The sequence below is a fragment of the Archocentrus centrarchus genome, chromosome 17 (genome assembly GCF_007364275.1).
Source record: "Archocentrus centrarchus isolate MPI-CPG fArcCen1 chromosome 17, fArcCen1, whole genome shotgun sequence".
NCBI lineage: Eukaryota > Metazoa > Chordata > Actinopteri > Cichliformes > Cichlidae > Archocentrus > Archocentrus centrarchus.
Window position 1 is genome coordinate 21,758,231 of NC_044362.1, and position 21,939 is coordinate 21,780,169.

The 21,939-nt window shown below is 37.9% G+C and overlaps 1 protein-coding gene and 1 pseudogene across 1 annotated transcript in view; one reads left to right on the forward strand and one right to left on the reverse strand.

The window, feature by feature from the left end:
- Positions 1 to 21,939, forward strand: part of b4galt2 (UDP-Gal:betaGlcNAc beta 1,4- galactosyltransferase, polypeptide 2) — a 203,640-nt gene that overhangs the window by 9,567 nt on the left and 172,134 nt on the right. The window lies entirely within an intron of this gene.
- LOC115795520 (WD repeat and SOCS box-containing protein 2 pseudogene) lies at positions 680 to 3,222 on the reverse strand (annotated as a pseudogene).

Here is a 21,939-nt window from a genome sequence, read left to right on the forward strand (position 1 = left end):
GTAGGGGCCTACTCAAAGTCCAGTCTTTCAGATTGAGATGCTTTGGCATGACCTTAAATAGCCTGTTCATACTGTAAACCCCCTCAATGTGGGTGAATTAAAACAATTCTGCAAAGAAGAGTGGGCCAACATTCCTCCACAGTGATCTGAAAGACTCAGTTATCAGTTGCCAGTTATCACAAATGCTTGACTGGAGTTCTTGCTGCCAAGAGTGGCACAACTAGTTATTAGATTTGAGGGGCAATTACTTTTTCACATCGGACCAGGTAGGTTTGGATAGCTTTTGTCCAAAAATAAATGAAATTATCACTTAAAAACAGCATTTTATTTACTCGGGTTATCTTTGTCTAATATTGAAAAATTTTTTTTTTGATTATCTGAAATATGTAAGTGTGAAAGATATGGAAAAAATTGAGAAATCAGGGAGGGGGCAAGTGCTTTTTCACAGCACTCTAGTCATACAGTGAGAACTGATTTTTCCAGCAAATTTTTTATATGAGACATTTTTTCTTCATATCTCAGTGAGGGAGAAAGAGTAGGTGGGCTTTTTAAATATTGAACTTGAAATGGAACATTTTTTATTTGATATTACTATTTTAAATTTAATAACTTTTATGTGGCTTAAGTTAAGTCTGGATTTCAGAAAAAGTTTCATAAAGTTCACTTCTTTACAATTCGTTTAAATACTTGAGAGAAAATTTCACACTTAAAGCTCAACATGGAAACAGTTTGCCTGGTTTTTGCAGTGTAGTCAGCCAACCTCTTTTTCCTGATCACTTTTTGTGGACTCTTTATTTTTAATTCTATTTGTAAGATATGTATGGGTTTATCAGGAATGCATTTATTTAAAATTTGTTGTTAATCCAATTAATTACTAGATACAAACTAAGAGTATGAAGAGCTAGTTTTGTCAGGGAATTATACCCCTTTTTAATAAATGCCAGACCCTACCCTCATAGGAAACATCCTAGGTGATAGTTTGGATTATTAGACTTGTATACAGTACCAGTCAAAAGTCTGGACACACCTTCTCGTTCAATGTCTTTATTTATTTTGTCCCTACATTGTAAATTAATACTGAAGTCATCCAGACTATGAAGGAACACATAAGGAATCATGTAGTAAACATAAAAGTGTTAAATATACCAAAATATGTTTTAGATTCTTCAAAGTAGACTGCTTTTGTTTTGATTATAGCTTCATAAAGAAATGGTTTTCCAACAGTCTTGAAGGAGTTCCCAGAAGTGCTGAGCACTTGTTGGCTGCTTTGACACACCCCATACCATCACACTTCCTCCTCCATACGTCATAGTGGGAACTACACATGTAGGAACCATCCGCTCACCTTTTCTGCATCTTACAAAGACAAATTTGGACTCATCAGACCAAAGGACAGATTCCCACTGGTCTAATGTCCATTCCTTGTGTTCCTTGGCCCAAGCTATTCTCTTCCTCTTGTTGTTCTTCCTTAGAAGTGGCTTCTTTGCAGCAATTGGACCATAAAGTCCAGATTCACGCAGTCTTCTCTGAATAGTTGATGTCGAGATGTGTGTGCTACTTGAACTCTGTGAAGCATTTAGGTGGGCTCTTATCTGGGGTGTTGTTAACTTGCGGTTTCTGAGGCTGGTAACTCTGATGAACTTTTCCTGTGCAACAGAGGGAACTCTTGGTCTTCCTTTCATGGGGTGGTCTTGATTAGAGAGAGTTTCATCATAACGTTTGATGGTCTTTGTGACTGCACTTGAGGAAACTTTCAAAGTTCTTGAAATTTTTCAGATTGGCTGTCCTTCATTTCTTAAAGGAATGATAGACTGTCGTTTTTCTTTATTTAGTTGAGTAGTTCTTAATCAAATTGGGCTATTCACTGTATACCAACTCTACCTCTTCCCAACACAACTGATGGCCTCAAACACATTAAGAGGGCAAAAATTCAAGTTATTAACTCTTGACGAGCTGACAGCTGCTAACTGAAAGCCATTCCAGGTGACTACCTCATAAAACTGACTGAGAAAATGCCAAGCTGTTCAAAGCTGTCATCTAAACAATATGTATCTACTTTGAAGAATCTAAAATAGTGGCGCAGTGGGCAGGTGCTCACCTTGCAACTGGAGGGTTGCAAGGTTTCTCTGTCTCTTTTCGTCTCCATCACCATCCCTCTCTCCCCCAGCTCCCAAATCCTAAGAGCTCTGTCGTCGGTCACAATCGTCAGGTGCAGACCGTTTGGAGAGAATTGTATTGCTGATATTTGGTTTTGCCCGTAATCTTCAAAGTAGTCAGCCAGAGTGGCCAGCTTCTCGGCTGTGTACGGGTCCCAGAGGTCGATCCACCAACTGGAGCTGCTGAAGGCTGCGGTGGCGAGAATTGCCCCATCAGGAGAGAAGTCGCCGGAAGACAGGAGGTACACCGTCTTGTGGGCCCCCCCCGTCAGGTTCCTGATGAACGTATATGACCGTAGACTCCACAGACACACCATCCTGTCAAATCTGCCGACAGATGCAATCATGCTGCAGTCAGATGAGATGCAGCAGGAACGAATCCAGTCTTTATGGCCATAAAGCACCTGCACCTTCTTCCCTTTGTGAGCCAGGTCCCATATCCTCAGCGTCTTGTCCCGAGAAGACGATATGAGGGTGAGCGTGCCGTTCTGAGGGAACACCAGGTCTCTCACAACCCCCTCATGGCCATGGAGATCAAAAACAGCACTGCCTGTTAGAACATTCCAGATTTTGATCACCCCGTTCTCCAATCCCGTGGCCAGAAGCAGGCTGTTTTTCCCTTGTGAGCGTGCATTAGCCGCACGTGCTACTGCGCCTGACTTCGGAGGCCTGGGTCCGAAGGCGAGCCCCCACACTGGGTGACCACAACTGAAGCTTTTGTCTCCTCGGTCAGTCTCTCCATTTTGACTTTCTTCGGAGTCGAGGGGCCAGGCGACGACCCAGACGATCCCGTGTCCCATGGACCAGGCGAACCAAGCTCCGTCCGGGGAGAAGTCAACACTCCAGGTCTCACATCCAGCCCGCTCCACCAAGGACGGAGGACGCCTGGTCTTCAGCTCCAGGAGGAGAGCTGGGTCGGAAGATGTCGGCTGCAGCTCCGGGTTGTTTTCCGTGGAGCACATCCTTTCTCTTTTCACATTCTTCGCTTTGTGACCGACTTCCTGAATGCGTCCTCCCCGCTTGACCGCAGCATTTAAACCAGGACAGGACAGAGTTTCAGCGCCCCGGAGCAGCGGAGGCTCGATGATCACGACGGCGGTGGGAGATACTGTGACAGGAAGAAACAAAATGTTCAGCGGAGTTCTTCTTATCTGAGTCCCCGTCTGAGCGCATGCTGTCATTGTGTCCCTGGGCAAGACACTTAACCCACATTGCCTTAATGTGAATGTGGTTGTGTGTTTGGTGGTGGTCAGAGGGGCTGTAGGTGCAAATTGGCAGCCACGCCTCTGTCAAACTGCTCCAGGGCAGCTGTGGCTACATTAGTAGCTTACCACCACCAAGTATGATTAAGGTGTGAATGAATAGTGCATGAAATTGTAAAGCGTCTTTGGGTGTCTAGAAAAGCGCTATGTAAGACTAATGCATTATTATTATAAAACATATTTGGTTTGTTTAACAATTTTTGTTATATATATATATATATATATATATATATATATATATATATATATATATATATACACACACGTTTGGATAGATATAGATACACAAACATGCGCGCTTTATGAGGTTAATATGCACATTGTGTATTTACATTTTTACATTTTTTTTGTCAAAAAGAATCAGCAGTACTTTGCTGGGGAAATAAAAACATGTTTCTTATTCACTCCCACCTGTTCCACCTGTAAATGAGCTTAGTAAACTTAATCCCTCGTGAGCAGTGGGGGGACGGTGAACATTTTACTCTTTCTTTTACTGATTGCTTTTCTCATTTGATAATGAGGTTTGTAACGTGCTTTGAAATTGGGAGGGAGAGATAAAGCTGTCAGGCTGATTTGTCTGAAGCTGAGGTTTGCTGATTCCATTATTTGGCCTGGAATTGGCTGTCACTGACACTGGATTTGGCATTCATACCAGGCACAGGTGTACTCTTGTAGCTTATCTCTGCCTTTTCTCAGTGATGAAGTGGCTGCCTTGGGGCTATAATGAGCAGGAAGGCATAGAAAGACTGAGTGAGTCTGTTTTTCAGTCACAGGTGCAAAGAAAGCGTGAGAGATCTAATGGATGGCAGTATGATGGTTTGCATGAAGTAAGACAGAAAGAGAGGTGAGATGACTGAAGGAAGGAACAGCAGGTGAGGTGAAGGGATGTAGAGTGAACAGAGGTGCACACACACACACACACACACACACACACACACACACACACACACACACAAGCTCACATAGAAAGTGAGTGAGAAGGGGGAGAAACAAACAAACAAGCCCTTGGCTGTCCCACAACACCAGCTGACAGGTGCTTCCTGTATGAGTGGCTAGCATCCACAGTTTATATCCTGAATGTGTGTGTGTTTCTGTTTGTGAGTGTGTGTTTGTGTTTGTGTTTATTAGAGTGAGCTGACATGTGGGATATGCAAATTAGCGGGTCTTCAAGAAAATTCTCATATAGAAATAAAAATACAGCTTAAGGAATTCATGTTCATTATTGAAATGTCATTTCCCTCTAAAAATGAAGAAAAAAATAATACATAAAATATTAATATCACAAACATTGTTTTTAGGTCTGGGTTTTGATTCCTGGTTGTTAAGTAAAATCAACAATTCAAAAAACATAAAAATGTCCAAAAAAAAGTCAGATTTTATGCACATTAGCACAAGCCCGTGCTCCACTGTTGTTAGGTCTGTGGTTGCTATGCAATATGATGGCATCATATGATGTACAATTCAAGGTTTTTGGATGTAAATTAGATGTTACTATCAAATTAAAATGATACTATGCCTTATTTTTGTTGTAGGTGCACTGGTGGTGGTTGCTTACACTACATTGCCAAAATATTTGTCTCTTCATGTGCATGAACTTGAGTGACATCCCATTCTTAATCCAATTAACATGATGTCAGCCCACCATTTGCAGCTTTAACAACTTCAACTCTTCTGGGAAGGCTTTCCACAAGGTTTAGGAGTTCTTCCAGAAGCACATGTGAGGTCAGTGATGTTGGACGGGAAGACCAGGTTAGCAGACTCCACTCTTATTCATAAGGTGTTGTGTTGGGTTGAGGTCAGGACTTTGTGCAGGCCAGTCAAGTTTTTCCACACCAAACTAGTTGACCGTGGAATATTTAGTAGGCAATTTCATGACTAGACTTGGCGCACAGGTGGCGTCCTATCATGGTATGACACTGGAATTAACTGAGTTCCTGAGAGTGACCCATTCTTTCACAAATATTTGTAGAGGCAGTCTGCATGCCTAAGTGCTTGGGTTTTTACACCTGTGGCCATGGAAATGATTGCAACACCTGAATTCAATGATTTGGATGGGTGAGTGAATACTTTTGGCAATATAGTGTGGATAGGAACTTTCAGGGACCTAAGATGTACTAAATTTGGTTGGACAGATAGAGATTTCATGCATTATAGTAAGAAATTACAAAGATCACATGTCAAAAATTCCTTTTTTTTAATAGCAAAACACATACTCATTTAAAAACAATTCACATTAAATTTGATATTTAAGAGTATAGACAGGGGATGTAGCCACTGTGATGACGCTGTTTGTGAAATCCCATTATAAATCTTTGAGTGGCACATTTTTTGATAATGAACAATGTAACAAGTGAGGGGTGCATCTGACTTTGAAACCACATGCTTATTGGATAACTTCTCAATCACGAGTGAGCATGAGCATATCCTGGATAATCCTTCTATCTGACTCTTAAAATGACCATAATTTACAAAATGGACTATTCAGTATGACCTGAAACTAGTGATTGAGCCCATAAAGTCATCAAGAAAGGGAGCCAAGGACCATTGCAACCAGAGGAGTCACTTCGTGATGGCCATTAAAAAGAATGCTGGTGTAAGGTACTAATGCATTAGCTTAATTTTCAGACCTTGAAGCTATGTCCATCTCTTATACCATCTCTCCTTAATGTACATCTTTATATTCTTCACCTAAGATAAGATAAGATAAGATAGTGTTTATTTGTCACATGCACAGTTATACACAGTACAATGCACAGTGAAATGTATTTTGTACCTGCAACCTTATATACACACACATATAAATAAGAAGAATAAAAATAAAAAAAGTAATTCACACTATACACTATACTCTATATACTATACCTATACACACTTTTTAAATTATGATATTTACACTGTGCAATAATGGTCCAGTTAGGGCTCAGAGTTGAGCAGACGGATGGCTTGTGGGTAAAAACTCTTCTTCAACCTTTCAGTCTTAGCCCTCAGGCAGCGGTAACGCCGGCCTGATGGGAGCAGGGAGAAGAGAGAGTGTCCGGGGTGGCTGGGCTGTTTTAGGATCTTCATGGCCCTCAGCCTGCACTGCTTGGCGTAAATGTCCTGCAGGTTGGGGAGGGTGGTTCTGATGGTCCGTTCAGCTGAACGAACCACCCTTTTTAGGGCCATGAAGTCCTGCTTGGTGCAGTTTCCCATCCAGGTGGTGATGCTCCCACGCATGATGCTCTCGATGGTGCAGGTGTAAATGTTGTCTGAAAAAAACCTATGGTTAGCAGGTTAGTAGTTAACAATATGCTGATAGGTTATTTTTGCTCTTTTGGTCCGCTGATGCAAAGACCATATTTCTTCCCCCTGCTTTAGTGGAAAAAAAAATAAGCGAAACTTGATTGGTTGGTGAAGGCATACATTTGTCCATATGTAAAAGGTGGTTGTGTAGATGAGGATGGATATATTTACTTTTTTACTGTATTTACGGAAAATAAATTTTTAAATTGTGATTAGGATTTTTTTTTTTTTTACGTTAAATTTATCACGATAACTTTATGGTCTTGTGCTGTATGCGCTTCTCTTTGTATTTATCTCTGTTTTATCACTGATGCCTTTTTCTACTGCTTCCTTTTGATTATTTGATGAGGGACTAGCTTCACTTTCAAAATAGATGTTGTTGTGTGCACTCTAATATGTTTAATTTTGATTTGTGGGTTTTAAATTGTGCATTCATTTTTATGTGTGCACAAATTAAGCTCAGACATTCACGTACATGAATTCTCCTCACGTTCTCGAATTTATTCCTGCTATTATTTATGACTTCCCTCATGCTTGACATGAGGATCCTTGAGCACACACCCAGACCACACACACACACACACACACACACACACACACACACACACACACACGCACACAAGCACACAGCTCAGTGGGAGGTTAAAAGCTATTTCCCAGGCCCTGTTTTAATTGGATGCTCCACTGGATTTTTTTCTATTAAATGTAATTAGCAAGAATTAGCCATCTACTTCTGCATTGTGCAAAAGTACAGCTGATAGATGCAAAACAGGATGCACCTGAGTTGTCGTTCTCCATATAAATAAATCAGTAACTAAAAAAAACACTATCTGCACTGTTAGCATCATAAACATACAAATAGATCTTTCACTATGCCTTCCTGGATATGCTGCAGGTAAATTAGTTTTGAATGGCTTGCCAGAATTGTAGCAGTATTGCCTAGCAACTGGGGTGCTGTGTATTGGTCAGACCATTAATGGTTGATCGAGGACTTTTTTACCAGTACTTGCTATCTTTAATTAACATATGCAAGTGTAATTAATAGCTCTTTAATTTTTTTCCACAATTTTCTTAGTTTCTTCTCATTTAGTTCTATTTTTAATGGTTTAAATGTTGTTGATAAATTTTAATGTTTCGATTTGTTCTTATTTATGCATTATATTGTCAAAAAACCATTGCTTTCTTTTTTGGTTTCTTTCTGTTTCTTCACATTGTAATTTTCTTTACACTTCTCTCACACTATTGCATCTCACTTTCCATGAGACCTTCCATGCTGGTGTCATTTTTTTTTTAACTTTTCACTTGTCACATGACTAAAAAAGTATGAAAATACGTAGATTCTATCAATTATTAATTATTTTTTATAATGCCTTATCTTTGATGTTGAATATGGCGCTACCAGGCAGGTGGAGAAGAGAAAGACAGGAAAGATTCATGGATGTAGTGTAGGAGGACATGCAGGGGGTTGGTATAAAAGAGGATGATGCTAATGACAGGATGAAATGAAGGCAGGTGATCTGCTGTGGTGATGCAGAAAGGGAGCAGCTGAAAGAAGTAGTGTTATCTGAGTGGCAACAGGGCCAACAGTGGGCTACTCTGTTTGATTAGGAAGGGAACGCAAAAAAATTGTGATTTGATGCTGAGATCATATCTCTTGGCTGATTTGGGAATGCCTTGGGGGTCCCCCAGATTATTTGGAGGAGGTGGCTGTGGAGAGGGAGGTCTGGGTGTCTCCACTTAGATTGCTGCCCAAGCAACCCAAACCTGGATAAGAGGCAAAAAAATGGATGGACTATCAATATGTAACGTATAACACTGAAATTCTTTCACCCCATCAAAATGAATCAAATGTAAAATGGGTTCTAAACAGTCATTATCCTTTCTTCAATACTTTACAAAATGGAAACACTTTCCAAATAAAGACTATTAAACAGCTTAAGGAAAGCACTTCTTATTGCCTATTATATTCATACTGATTCATTTTTGAGTGGTAAGATGTGATCTGTATATAATAAGGTTGTGTCACTGAGTCTGTGGCTTACTCAGTCTGCTAATGGTACTGAAAAACACAGAAAGGGAAGATACAGTTAAATAATTCTTAAACATTAACCCAAACGTTAACACTTAAAAATTCAATTGAGACACCATTATTAATTTGTGAACCAATACAAGAAAATGCACACTAACAGCTTCAAATCCATTTGTCATTTGATTCATTTTCATGAATCTGAATCTGAAAATTTGAAAGTATTCCTTCCACTGTTCGACTATATCACCTTGAGGTCAATAGGACTCTACACCTGCTGCTCCACACCTGCACTCCATTTGGTTTACCAGAAAGCACCAAATAGTTATAACAAACTCTTAACATGTGTTTAATAAAAAAAATATACAGAGACTGAGATGTTTGGTCTGGACTGAGTAAGTGAAACTAGTTAATTAGGTGCAAATTTTAATGATTATATACATGTTTTAAATAGATTTTGAATATTTTTTAAATCATTTAATTTACTATTATTATAACCAGTTTACTATAACCAGTCAATTCCTTCTCTGCAGCACTTAAATACAATCACATTAAAATATAAAATACAGCTACAGTGACTCTACAGAGAACATGGCTTAAATGAGGTGAGACTGAATATGTAATATGAATCAGTGGTTTCATGTGTGTCCTTCCAGCAGAGAGCGTTTGTATAGCATTTTGGTGTGGAGGTGCACTGCAGTGGTAAGGTTAAAGAGCAAAGTTGTGAAGACCCTTATAAGCACTATTGTATAGGCTTGAACATGCAAAACTGCACGTTCAAGCGCATTTATAATAGCTGACAAGCTTGTACTGTTTTCAGAAACATGCATTTGTACATTATGCAGGCCCATTTTCCATTTCTGAACCAGAGATACTCATTTATTCATGGCCAGAGAGTAATTCCAACAGAATGACCAGTCCTTTGTATGTCCACTGCCCATCAGGCAGGATTGAATCATTTCACCCTCCCTCGTTTTTCAAGGCCGGGTTGAATCCAGGGAGGTCCTTTTGCCCTTACTTTCCTGCTGCTCAGTGAACAGTGGGTTTGTAGCACAGCATGTTTTATTACCTTTCGCCTACATTTTTAATGGAGGGTTTAAATAGGAATGCTTAGGTTTAGAACAATGCCCTGTGTAGCACAGTCAGTGGCGCTCCAGAAACATACATTATGCTTTGTAAATAAACAGTAAACTGGGATACAGATTCTTTTATAGTAGACAATTTGAACTGGCCCATGAGGCAAATAAAATATATGAAGGAAGCAACTCAAGAAATACAAAATAATTCTCCATACAGCATCTTTTTTGCATTAAAAGTAAGACGAAATAGTCGACTGACAGTTCCTTTTGGTTGGTCCCTTCTGTCTGTTCACCTGTTCACGTTAGAGTGACTGTAACATGCCCATAGCATGTTTGGATGAATCATGGAGACTGTACAGAAAACAAATGTAGATGTTGAATATGACACTGCTTTTGTTGAAGAAAAACCAGAGTACAGAGTTTGTGGGGACGAGGTTGCAGTGATGACATGGAATGATTAGGATTCTGAGGTACTGTTCTCTACACTGATTTGGCTTATTGCTAAAGAGGCACTGATCCAACTTTTTCTAGTTCCAGTCTTGATAATTTGGCTTAAGGTATCTGCCGATACTGAGCACCAAGCCACTCCTTCTGTTAAATCAATAAGTTCTAATCCTCACTATGAGGAAGAAATACGAATCATTCTTTCATGTATAAAACAACAACAGCCTTTGCTTTGTGAATCTTATAGTGTAACAAACACATCCAAGTATATATATTTACTGAACTGGTATTTATTTGTGAAGTAAATGACAATGGGGTCAAATCAAACTAAAAATAAAAAAGCAAACAATAGGTTGACATTAATCACCGATTTTTAAAATAATTTTCAAAAATAAATATTTAGATTTTAGATCAGTTTGAGAGTCACAGACTACTACATGCTGCACTTATTTGCAGTCAAGCTAGTTACATACAGAAACATAACACGTTATTTTATTTTAGCTTCCCACCAAGTGTTACTGGACATAATGACACTGGAGCCTTTTAGTCTTGTCAACTCACATTTTGTGGTTAAATTAAAAACTACTGCAGACATACAACCCCCCCCCCCCAAAAAAAAAAAACAAACAAACCCCAAAACAAAACAAAACAAAAAAGCAAAAAAACCAAAAACTATTTGTGATAGCCAGAAAACTATTAGTGATAGCCAGAGTGAAATACCTCCAAGTTCCTTTTTGCTTTGCCATTAGTTTCCTCCTGTTCCTGTTCCTCTGTACATTAGCTGCCCAGCTAGCCACTGCTGTGGATTGAGCTGCATGTTAACATGTGCTAAACAACATTCAATTAAATTAACTGAATTAAATTGTTTGGCTGAAGAGGCTTCTTCCATCAGTTGAAAATACTTATAACCATAAGCAATACAAAATTATCTCTGAATGTCAGTTCAGACTTGTTGCTACGCTGGTGATTAGATACATCTTCTTGATTTCACTGTAATGTTTAGCAAGTGAATCTTTATGAATTTATAGTTAACATCCATTGACATTCTGCTGTCATTTTCCCTCATCAAGGGATCGAGAATAGTTTGAAGTTGCTATACGGAATGTGTGTAGATTTATTTTTATAGCACACGTTACCTTGAGGTTAAGATATTTTTTTGCTCTTTTTTTTTTTCTTTTGGCAAATCCCATCAGTATCAGATTTGGAAGGCTACGGCTGTGCAGCAGCTGCTTTACTAGGGTGGTCTAACATGCTGCACCACTTCAGACCTTTATTGCATTTTTATTGCATTTATCTCCAGTAATGTGAGTCCTTGCTTTTGAATGTTTTGTTGAATACTAAAACAGCAACAGATTCTGATTTTAAAAGAGAACACTACAGTACATCTTAACAAATTTCCAGTTTTTGTCTGTGGTCTGCAGTGAACTGTCAGACAAACAACGGAGAGGATTTTGAAAGACTGCAATAAGAAGCACCATCATCATCACCATCATCATTAACAACTGAAATACTATGCCTAGATACAGAGAAGCAATTCCAATCATTCCAATAGAGAGGTTAGTCTTTTGTCTAAAGACCCTAATTGTTGCAGGGTCTTTACTTTACAATATAAAGCGCCTTGAGGTGACTGTTTATGATTTGGCACTATATAAATAAAATTTAATCTAATTTAATTAATTAAGCTATTATAGCCCTCAGTGGATCTTATAGAAAAAAATTAAATGGCTTGTGAAAGAAAAAAATGTCAGTGAGTGGGTGTTCCCCCCCCTTTAAAAAAAAAAAAAAAAAAAAAAAAGGTATTCTATCAAAAATGGCAAACAAGAAAACACTGGAAAAAAATACTTTGAAGGTTGATGATGTGTGAAAAGGCTGCAAGGCATTGTTGGTATTGATTTTTTTCCCCTGTGAATTGTATTTGTCACAAAGAGAAGGAATGACTTCAGTCTCATGTTTGGATGGATTTTTGGATAAAGATGGAATATGTTTTAAAACCAATGATACCTAATAATGATGGGCTTTAAACAAAAACAATATTAGATGGCTTTCACAGCTGTAGTGTGTGAACTAATTATAAATCAAAGTCTTTTAAAATGCATATTATATGCATATTTTAATGCACAGTTAGTCTTTTACTACCGTTATAAAAGGAACATCTGGATAAGAGGGTGAGGGGTTTTGGTATAACCAGAGTCCTTCTGAAAGTAAGCCTTGCAACTCTGCACCCATCTTGGTAACACCTTTGGGCAAACCCATATCTGTAATGTCAGTGGTCACCAGGACTTAACTCTTACACGTACAGAATTAGTCACAATTTCAGAACACGAAAGCTTCATTCAGTGCTGGAACGATCAGTGTCTCTCACTTTATGGATACAATAAAACAAGAAAGAAAAAGTACACTTGACCTTAGCTTCAGTATAAGAACAAGTACAAATGCCTTTAAAACATATGACTAACTTCATTAGTGTGCATACCTCAGTGCAACAAAATGATTGGTCTTAAGTTTTCTTAGTTCAGCTGCTGATTGGCTCTTTGGATACAGATTCGTCCATTAAAGAGTTCTCCCTTTAATTTCCACTTTTCCAGGATTCTATGAGTGCCTTCTCCCCCTCTTATAATGTCTCTAGTACAACACACTTCAGCTCAAACGTGTGTGTGTGTGTGTGTGTGTGTGTGTGTGTGTGTGTGTGTGTGTGTGTGTGTGTGTGTGTGTGTGAGAGACCATCCAAATGATCCTGTATAAACTATAAAATAATAATATAATAATAAGCTGTTTTTACATAAAAGAGAGGTTTCTTTCTGTAAACACACACAGTCCTCTGTCTGGCCTGCTATCCTGTCACAGCAGCAGAGACTTAATGGGATTGAACCCCATTTTGAAGCTGCATTCATTTGGCTGTCTGAGTCGCACTGAAGTGCAACAGGCGACAAATTAAGCAGGAAAATTCACTAGAATTTAAATTGCACCAAACCAGATAGATGTTAATCTTTGATCAAACACACCAAAGAACCTTAATGTGTTTTATATGATCAAAGTTATTTGACACATTTAAAACAACCTTTGTCAACAGATCCCATTATTTTTATCCTCGAGCTCTTTTCGTTTAATTTATTTTTACTTTTTATGTTTATTACTTTGCAGTTGTGCAAAGGTTCATTACTTTGTGCTACCTGTAATTAAAAACAAAACAAAACCATGTCTCTGCACCTCCAGATGCAATTGTCAAATCCCAGGAATTAGTTAATGCCATTTTTTTTTATGTGACTTTCTGTTTACTTAAACTATTGAACCTTTTAAAACCTGAAAATAGAAATTAGAGAACAACTCTGAGGCTGTCTTGCATCAGTGTTTCCTCACCTATCGCTGTGTTCAATAGGAAAGGAAATCACATCAGTCCAGTGAGAAAGGAAAACAGCCTGTTTTCCTCAGTGGTTTCAATCAAGCCAATAAACAAGGCTGGTCCCTTTAGAAACACATTGCTATGCACTCCCACACAGCCAGGAAGTCAGCACAGCCATGGCCACGGAGGCAAAGGGCTCTTGACGACATAATGACTGCCATAACTTCATTAAAATGGCCCTGCTTCCGTTCTTCTGTGCCATTCACTTCTTTCCACAAGGCCGTCCTGCTGTGTGTGTGTGTGTGTGTGTGTGTGTGTGTGTGTGTGTGTGTGTGTGTGTGTGTGTGTGTGTGTGTGTGTGTGTGTGTGTGTGTGTGTGTGAGTTTCCACATGTGGATGCATAATTTATTTTTCGCTATCCAATGAACTGTTCTGTCTCTTCATCAGGCGAACTTATTTTTGACTCCCCTATTTTTCCATCACTTTTTTCCTTTCACTGTCATGTTTTTGTAATAGAAAACATGATCTTGCCTTTGGGCTTTTATCCAGTGAATTTTAAGCCGTGACTCACCTGTTTTGAAAGGTGAAACAATAAGAGCTTGGCTGTCTCAGCAGGCTCGTCACCCCCAAAGATCTATTTAATTAACAGAAGGCATAATCACAATTGGTGCTTTACCTACTTGTAGGAATCACATCAGGAAACGTGATGTGTAGCGAGAGAAGTACGCCACAGGATTAGTCACCTTGTGCTTGAACTGCCAGTTTCAGGTAAGTGTCTATTGACAGGGATGAATAGCTAAAGGACAATAAATGCTTTTATGATGAGAGATCCTTGACTGCATAAATAACACCTGTGGTTTGCACAGGTGTTGATTGTTGATTTTCCTTATACTGCCATTACTGTAGGTGCAGAGCTAATCATTATCATATTTAAATTTAATCTGACAGAAAGATTTTCAATTTTAGGATTGAATTTAAATTTCTTAATGGATTGGCACCACCATATCTTCCTTATGTCTCTTCAAGGTCACTGAGATCTGCTAACCTATGTGTCCCAAAGACTAGGCTTAAAAACAGGGGGGAATTGAGCTTTCTCAGCTATACCCCCGAAACTGTGGAATGAGTTATTGCCCCAACGTTTGGATGGCCCCCACTTTGCACAATTTTAAAGTGCACCTTAAAACTAATTTTTATTCTGTGGCTTTCTTTCAATCCAGAGAGTTGAAAGCCAAGTCTGACATTTCAGGCTGTTTTTTTGTATTTGTGCTATCCTTTTAGATATGTTTATTGTTGTGTATGGGATTCTGCATGGATGTATATTGTATTTTATTATGTAACCCTCCTTTCTATATACAGAACTTTGGTTAACTTAACTGTTTTAATGTGCTTTATAAATAAAATTGGAAATTCATTTAAAGAAGAAGTATTCATCTTTTTAGAGGATAGTGGTATATTGGTAAAATTTACATTTTTGTGACACTTTATACTTTTTTTTAACCATTAATGACTTATGAGTTATACAGTAACTTCCCTGACATCAGTTTTATTTGTCAATGCTGGAAAAGATTTAGGATGGGATTACACTCACGTACAAGTGGACAGCTATAAAAACAACAGATAGGTAGTCCTTCCTGTGGAGTCATCCTGAAGGCTACGTAAGTTAATGCTTAGTTGGTGAATTAAAGTTTAGCGTCTCAAAAATGAATTATGGTTAACTGAAATACAATTGTTTATCCTTTTCTTGTTCTCCTTGTGGGGAGGTGGATGGAAGGCAAACTGTGGACTTTTTATGGTTAGCGTTTGTTTCATATTTCCTGCCCCTTTATTGTTAGCATGATCATAATTGTTCCAGCATCTTAGCAAGTGTTCATATTTGTCACCATCACAGTACTGCTCCACTAACTAGTAATGAGTAAAACTTCTTTTAATTACATTTTTTGTGATTCTTTTTATCTACAAACCTAATTCCAAAAATATCGGGACTTGTGATGATGACTGTCCCAACTTTTTTCGCTGCCATCTAATTCAATATTATTAATAATATTTTAATAATATTTTTTTGTTAATTACAAATTTCCTCAATTTAAACATTCAGTATTTTTTCTGTGTTATATTGTGAATATAAAATTGGTTCACAAGATTTGCAAGTCATTGCATTCAGTTTTTACATTTTACACAGCGTCCCAGCTTTTTCAGAATTGGATTTGTAAATTGTTCACATTTACCAGCCTGTTCTGTGGCTTCATTAAACCAGTGGGTGCTACATATGGGCCACAGTGAAGGTACAGATTGCTAGCTCAATAATGACAAAAAGGCAACCCTAACAGAGTTTAAGTGCTCGACATCAAACAGGTCTAGAGACTAGCTGGTGACCATGTATCTAATGGTCACTAGGAAAAGTAATGAACTGGTTGTGAGTGGTTGCTGGAGGTTGCTGTGAAATTAATTGCTAAAAGTGAATCTTTTAGTATGTACCATGTACCAGGATAATATCATGTTTTTTGATCCTACTATTTTGATCCTGCCTGTAAACTTATATTTTTTATTTAGAAAAACAGAAGAACTGCAGTGATTTGATTGGTTAATAGAATAATTAATGAAAAGAAAAGAAATGTGCATTTTGCAAAAATTGCTTAAGTCATATATCTAGCAAAACAAACCTTGTGGTTTATTAGTTTTGGTTTTAAGAAGTTGCACATTTTCACTGTTTTATCACATTTTCTAGAAGGAACAATTAGCAGTTTTTGTTGCTCTAATTAAAAAACATTAAATTAATATTATAGAAACAAGCAAATCATTTCACACCAAACTGCAAAAGCCACCAATGAAAACAAATAAAGACTACTGTAGTAAGCTGCCATGTGTTGGATTTTTTTTCAGTGAAGTGTGTTTGTGAACAGGCGGATGTGTTTGCATCTGTGTGTGTGTGTGTGTGTTAATACTAAATGTGCTGTTAACGGCGTATGTCTGTCTTTGTGCTCTCACATTATACTATATGCTGCATGTTTTTTGCAGTGTTGATGTGGTAATGAAATGCCTCCTCTCAGCTCAGTTCTCTCAGTTCAGAATGACTATTATGGTATGTGTGTTCTAACAAGCAAGCTCTCCAAGTGATAAATGACAAAACACGCTGCCTCCACACTGCTGTCATCTGGTAAAACACTGCCGGTTATTCTCTGTCACACACAATCACAAACACACTCAAACACACTGCTCACCTTCTCTCTCTCAGTATCTCACTCAATTATTTCTTTCTCACCTGCCTCATTTTCTTTTTCTCCAGATTGTTTCTGTCTTTCATGTCTACATAAGCAAAATAACAAAAGAAGATGAGATGAAAAAATAATATGAACATTTTTAAGGGAAGAAATAAAGAAAACATAAGAGTATTTACCATACTAAATAGAAAACATAGCAGCGGTGACAATATGATGGACTTAGGACCTGGCAGTGGCAGTTGTGGACTCATTGACTTTCATCCATCATTTTTAAAGTTTTGTACTCATATTTTTCTTTTTAACTTGGGATTTCCAAAATAAATATTATTTAACTAAATATAAGCACGAAAACCACCTGCATGGTTAGCCTTGGTGAACAGCACTTTCTGAATTTCTGTGTCAAATCAATGAGGTTCTGACTGGACTCTGCAACACCTTGCAGTCAATCTGAGTCAGTCTGGGGACTTGTCCTAACTGGTTGCCAACTGATTGCATTATAAAAGCAAAATTGCTGACCACCTATGTCATTTTGAAGTTGAATCTCTGTTTGCAGCTGTAGCAGCTCTGAATCGGTCGCTAATGAGACGAGGACACTTGCTCTGGTCACCACAGCTTTTATTTGAATCCCCCCTTTAAAATGGGGAACGAGGGGCATTAGTTTGGTGTACACAGCCAGGCTACACTCTCATCACAAGCTGCTTGTCTCCTCTGAGCGAGAAACGCAGCAGCCAACAGTGTACATAGAAAAACAAAACATGGGTAGTCCAATAAAAATATATACACTCAAAGAGAATTGACAACACAAAATTACTGAGTGACCAAATATGTTACAAAAATAAAATGAATAAAACAGATAATCAAAACGCACCTTTAAAATGGGGAACGAGGGGCATTAGTTTGGTGTACACAGCCAGGCTACACTCTCTGTAAGACGTGGATGAATGAAACACAGATGATTTAAAATCTATTATTTCACAGGCTGGAAACAGATACAACCCTATTAACATCATCTTTATAATGCTTATTGCAGTAATTACATATTTTCAAAGTCTATTAACACAGTCTTTTCAGCTGCTAGCTTAGTTTACCAGCAGTGAGTGGAGGAACACATCTTACCATCACAAGCTGCTTGTCTCCTCTGAGCGAGAGACAGGGCAGCTGTGACACATGTAGCTGGGGTGTGTCACGCCATTTAATGTCCCCAAGCAACAGGTGGCGATAAGGAACCACAATAAGGAACCATAGTAAAAAGCCAAGATAACATTAACGGCTTGATACAAAGAAATATATTTACTTAAAAAAAAACATATATATATATATATATATATAAACATGAACTGACTTTCACTGTGGAGTTTTGAGAACGTTCATCTAAATTAACTTGCTACACAGCAACTATGTCACTATTTGTGGAGGAATTTCTGTGACAAATCAGTGAGGTTCTGACTGGACTCGTTGCAATCAGTCTGAGTCAGTCTGCGCCGAACTGGACTCTGAACATAAGCAGCAAATGTGAATTTCTGTTTAATGTGAATTTGCAATTTTTTGCCAATTTATCACAAACAGATTGTATGTAATTGCCAACTTGACCCCTTTCAAATGCAAACTGATAGCAGACCCAATCCGTCTTATTGCTGTTTTATGCTTCGAAAACAACTGACTACGAGTGGTAATAGGCCTTTTCCCTGTTTTTGAAGCAACCATCTCAAAGATTGCAAGTTCACTGCACACAGTCCAACCACTGTTTTCCTTAGTATTAAGTAGAACTCTTTTGCTATGGATCTAAGGGTAAATTTTGAGTCTTCTTTGCTAATGAGAATGGGAGTTTGCTTTTAGGGCTTTATACCAAGCAGCCATTCAGCAGAAAGCCTGCTGTTGCTTTAAAAATATTTTCTACTTACACTTTCACTTCACTTACAGTTTGGGTTGATTTAGGCAACAAACTACTTGGGTAGATTACAAAAAAGATCAAGGTTTCAGTAAAAACAATTTTCAGCCACATTAACCATGTAATAGAGCACCTGTCTGGCAGAGAGCTCTGAACAGACTTCTCATGTGTTTAAACTAATAATGCTACCCAGTGGTACTGGGTCCCTCCTTGAAATTTTGAGTATTAAAATAATATTTTACCTGTAAAATCAAGCAAAGATGATAATCATGATTATTGATCACCAGATTTCAAATTAGTCACAACAACTGCTTACACTGGAATACTGAAATTAAACCACAAGCGGTAGCCTTGGTTTTCTCTTTTTGTCGGCCTACATCAATAATATTTACCATAGAACAAGCAGGTCTTAGTTTTAATTTAGTGGTGGTTGGCTTATTGCTGTATAGCTGACAGCTGATTGCTAGTGGGCATTGAAGGCTATTGTTGTGTAAGTAGCTGTTTTGTGTGTCCTATTCCGTCATATGTCAGCCAACATCATTCTTTGATTTCATTGGTAGTTTTTCAATGTCTTGCTTGGTTTAACTTGGTATGTGCCCACTTTGCTTTGTTATCAGTTGTTTGGCCTGTCATCACTGTAGCTTGGCAAATTTCTTTGGCTTTTAGGTATAAAACAAGTGAGTTTTGAGAGCAAAATCTGGTCTTGTGTAACACTCAAAACCAAAGACCTTTGCAGCAGGTCCTGCAAGTACTCCAAGTTTCAAGTTCAAGTGAACTTTGGATCAAACACATGTGCCAACAACCTGTTAAAATTTCATGCTTTTTCCTCTCCATGAATAACTTTCAGTAGGTATGCATCAATGCTGAACCCTCAGCAGCCTTTACTATGACCTTTGAAGTGCTCAGCATTGGAGCATACCTATTGTCGATGACTTAGACCTTTTACAAAATGCCTCTTTCACAGAATTTGTTTCAGTTGCATTTTTGGTCACATCCAAGTATGTAATGCTCTTAATTCATAAACATTTGAAGTAGAAAAACAAGAGAGCAGGCGCAGTTCATGTTCTGCCTGCAGGGGCTGAGAAAACAATAGGACTTCTACTACAAAGCAAAAAATATTTCTATAAGTATTATCATGGGACAGTTTTTTTTTTTTTTTTTTTAATATAAGGAATCTCTTACTGGAGGGACCAAGATAATATAGTCTTATATATTCAATCAGATGTTATGTCTTTGGGTTTTCATGATTTTTCTTGTATTTGTGTATGGTTTTGTTAACGTGTGTCTTGGTTGTTGCTGTCTTTTCGTTGTTATTTCTCTGCTGTTATTTTATTTTTTACTTTGTCCTTTGATATTTTTTTTTCTCAAGGCCACCCTAACACTAGTGTTTAGGCCACTAAAACACAAAGCTTTCTTGTACACCTTCACCATAAAAATTGTTGAAGCTATTATTTTGGATGAAAATATAGTTTCCCTTTGAGCCCACTGAGTATTCTAGTGAGGAAAATGTAGGCCAGCTAAACTCATTACTAATGATTTATGTGTTCTGTTGTGAGATGTTTTCTTCCTTACTCTATGTCTGAACATTTTCCTGTAAGCATTCATAAATGTATGGCTCTGTTCACAAATGTATACTTGTTCTTGTGTGTAGTTGTGTCCACTAACAGTGGATGGCAGGAAGAGATTAAAGGGATTTTACATACAAACTGCTTATCTGATTGTGCATGGAGAGAGAAGAAAGGGACCGATATTTCATCACTGAGTAATGATTATCCCACAGTACCAAGAACTGTGTACATTTGTGAGGTTTGTTTACCTGCAGATTTTTCTGGCTGTGTATCTTTAAGTGCAAAAATTAAAAAAAAAACAGGTCAGAGTGAATCACCAATGCACAGATCCACAAGGTCAGTCTAAACTTTTGAGATTATTCAGATCTCCCGTGAGTTAGATGAAAGCAGTTTATTTAGACATTTTTAAAGTGTTATCAGCTCATGATGGATTTTTTTTTTCCATATTACTTCAGATAACTCCTCAAGACTCCAAACTTTTAAAAATTGTGTTTGGATGCTTAAATCTGCAACTGTTCTATAGTTAATTTTGCCACGTGTTCAACAAGGTTTTGATGGGTGGTATGTATCAATGTTACATTTGCATGAATGCCAGGACCCAAGGTTTCCTAGCAGCATATTTTATTACTATAAAACTAAATTAGCTGACCTTTAGCTGTCTTGATTAGTATACAAAGTTGGTGATAATGTATTAACAGGTTTTTGAGTTGATCTTGATGCTGGCCATGTTGACTTCATTAATTAGACCAATAATCTGAGATGAAAGCAAACACCAGGAAGCCATTTAAGCAATTAGTTATGACGCTCTGAAAAATTCAGGGAATAATTTTCCCTAATCGACACCAAAATCTGTTTAGAGTTTAGACTAATTTTTTTTCTCCATTTTTAGACTGGTCTGTTCTGTTGCCCTTCGTCTGCCAGGATCTGATAAAACCTCACAACATCTGTAACAGCTCCCATTAAACTGAGTGGGTGGTGGGAGAGGATTGATTTATGAGGTTGGTTATTAACAGCTGATGATTTGGTTCAGAAAAACTTGACATCACTTGTTTGTCACCCAATAACTGCAACATGCATCAGACCATGTAGATTCACTGTCTTTTCAGTCATATGATTGAAATAAGCATGTTTTTATTTTTTATATATGGAAGTAAATAAATCACAGGTTTTTGCCACAGTAGTTAGATGGATGCCCGTCTGGTGTGCAGCTGATTATTTTGGTCAGTTTCTTCAAGTAATGCATGGATTGCTGTGAAATGTTGTGCAGACATTCATTGCACCTGTTTGTGCCCTTATGAGGTCTACACTTTCATTTTTAATGCCTCAACTGCTTTCTGACATAATGGCATGAAATTTGTTACAAAAAAGCCAAAATTCCAATGTATGCAATACTATATGTGAAACATTTAAGGCATAGTTAGCAAATAGTTAGCACATTATTAAGCCTATGCTCCATTAGGGTTGTCATAATACTAGAAAATGGAGACTTCTGAAACAAATGCCATTGAAATGTGACATAATTTGATGCTAAAAAGATTCAGTCCAATTCCAACCAGGCTATTTCAATACAAAACTACTAGCAGACATGCACGTGTGGTTGTATTTTAACATGCGGAAAGATCATGGCTGTATCTTACTAACATCATAAACAGGACCCAGCTCTCATTCTAAGCTGT